The sequence below is a fragment of the Atta colombica genome, unplaced genomic scaffold (assembly GCF_001594045.1).
Source record: "Atta colombica isolate Treedump-2 unplaced genomic scaffold, Acol1.0 scaffold21, whole genome shotgun sequence".
NCBI classification, from domain to species: domain Eukaryota; kingdom Metazoa; phylum Arthropoda; class Insecta; order Hymenoptera; family Formicidae; genus Atta; species Atta colombica.
This window is the reverse complement of record NW_017259305.1, coordinates 1,646,869-1,649,954: the sequence shown is the minus strand read 5'-3', so window position 1 is coordinate 1,649,954 and position 3,086 is coordinate 1,646,869.

Here is a 3,086-nt window from a genome sequence, read left to right as displayed (position 1 = left end):
CGTTTATCCCGCGCCGATATTGCACGTGTATATAAAGCTCTAGATATATCGAAGTAGCACAATCCTTTTATCTGAACTGAAATGCCGACAACTTTCCTATTAATTATTTCGACCATCATTTTCGATCAATTTGTCTATAATAAGTGCTTAGTATTATTGGTGTATGATATAATAAGTAAAAAATGGAAGACTTTTGCGCTACTTTGATATATCTAGAGCTTTAAAGGAATCGATTTTTTTCTTACATATTTCGCAAGTATTTGGCATAGAAAATATGTCTGCGAAAGGAAGTAGCTTGATTCATAAAATTAACAAAGTTATAGCATCTGCCAGGAATCAGCCTTCGGTTTGTTTTCAACGCTTGGGCCATGCGGGCGCACAATTAAGCATTGTTAAATAATTGTAATCGATATTTTCATTTCGGCTAAAGTCAGAAAATCGTTATTCTTAGGCCCAGTTGCACCAACGTTACTTTGATTTTAAGCGAGGCATAAAACTCTTCCTGTCTCTGTCTTTTTTTGGCTTTGAAATGAAAGATAAAGTTTTAAGTCTCGCTTAATGTCAAAATAACATTGATGCAACTGGGCCTTAGAAGAGTACATTTGGAGTGGGATCTTTCTAAAGAGTTTATCTAACAACCAAGTTTGCTCTTCCTGTGAAGGAGCATTTGTTTTCTCGGCTTAGTGTGGCTTTGAACATTGAGGCGAGCGGACGCAAATTGTTGATTTACACGTAAAATATTAATAATGGATAAAAAAAGGTGAAAAATTTAACCGAGTTCGTATATATTATTCTAATTTTCAAAGTTATAAGTAATGCAAATGGCTATTGGCGGTCAGCAAGCGGAGATGTACGCAAATTTCCGGAAATGAAACTCGTGTCACTCGATCGGAGCGGCGCTCTACTGACTTTGTTACAGAAGAAAAAGCAAGTTGTAAGGAAGTAAGAGGACTTTTGCAACATTTTTACGAGGAAGAGGAAGATATCCTATTTGATCTCGAAGCTGATTGATAAGTAAAATTACTTCTATATAATCAGTACAAAAAATTTGAAATACGTTTTTCTTTAAATCATATTTTTTCAAATTGGCTGTCATGATATCTCGAAAACCAGTTGACCAATTGAGTCGGATATATGCATCTTCAGCACATACGAGGTGTGTTCAAAAAAAAAAGGTGACTTTTTATTTTTCTAAAAAAATATTTATTTATTCGTCACTATCTATTTTGTCCCCTTCAAAATAATCCCCCTCAGATATTATACACTTGTGCCAGCGCTTTTTCCAATCCTCGAAGCACTTCTGATATGCGTTTTTTTGGTATGGCCTTGAGCTCTTCCAGCGATGTGGTCTTTATCTCCTCAATCGTGGGAAATCTCCGTCCTTTCATTTCAAAGTCCTTTCAAAAGTCACAGGGGGCCAAGTGCGATGAATACGGTGGCTGAGGTATGATTACGGTGTTGTTTTTGGCCAAAAAATCACGAACAAGCAACGATGTGTGAGCTGGCATTATCGTGGTGCAATATCCATGACTGGTTGGTCCACAATTCCAGGCGTTTTTTTCGTATTGCTTCACGCAAACGGCACATAACTTCAAGGTAATATTCCTTATTGACCGTACGACCTTGTGGCAAGAACTCACGATGCACCGCGCCATTGTAATCGAAGAAAACAGTGAGCAAAACCTTCACATTTGACCTAACTTGGCGTGCTTTTTTCGGTCTTGGCTCTTCTGGCCGCTTTCCATTGGGATGATTGGGCTTTGGTTTCGACGTCATAACCATATATCCATGTTTCGTCACCAGTTATGACCTTTTTGAGCAAATTTGGATCATCGTTGACGTCATTCAACAGCTCCTGAGCGATGCTCATGCGACAGTTCTTTTGGTCAAAATTTAGTAATTTCGGAACAAACTTCGCTGTCACACGTTTCATGCTCAAAACATCCGAAAAAATTGGATGGCATGAGTCAACCGATATTCTCAGCAACTTCTCTAATAGTAATTCGACGATTCTCCATAACAATTTTCTTCACTTCTTTAATGTTTTCATCGATTGTTGACGTGCTGGGGCGTCCAGGGCGGGCATCGTCATTAACATCTTCTCGGCCTTCTGTAAAGAGCTTGTACCACTTATAAACATTTTTTTTGCTCAAAGTAGATTCGCCAAATGCCGCAGTCAACATTTTAAGTACGTTAGAGCACTTCATTTTATTTTTCACACAAAATTTAATACAGATTTTTTGATCCATTTTTTTCGATAGCAAAAAATCGCCAAGCACACCAAAACACGTCTAACCTTTATATCTGTGAAAAACAAACTAAACATGCAAAACAGCTGATAATCTCAACATATGTTGGGGACATGTATACCAATATAATAAAAAAAAATTCGAAAATCGAATGTATTATACATAGCCCGCGAAATTTGAAAAGTCACCTTTTTTTTTAACACACCTCGTATATGGCTATAGTCCCTATCTATATCCCTATATATATCATGATCAAGTTGAAATATTTTTTTGTAACTTTTATAACTATTTCAGTAAAAAAAATGACAAAAATTTAATTTTTAAGATGATGTTATTTTTTTAATTTTCAGTATTTTTTTGTTTTGATACTTGCTACAGCCAAACTTATAGTAATTAAAAATTTCTTTGGTTTTTTTTGTTTGACATGAGCAGAGGAGCTGAAATCGTGGCAGCCATAGATTATTTTTTTCATCACTTTGTTTAATGTTTTATACAGCGCATACTGATAATTACTTTTTAATTTAAAAAATTTTGAAATATATTTCAAACATGTATAAATATATAGAAAAAAAACTCGTTATAAAAAACTATATATTATATTTTTTAAAAATAGCATACAAATTTGGCTTTTAGATTAGAATATTCCCTTAAGTCTCCTCGCGCACCAAGCTGTTGACGGCGGACATTCGACGCTTTAGAAATTAATATCTCAATTGCGAAAATTGGAAAATGCGATCAAGAACTAAGCTAAGAAATGATAATAATGACATAACAATTTATTCGTTATCGAATGTGTTTTTATTAAAAATCTTTTCTCTCTTAAAAATGTTTTTATTA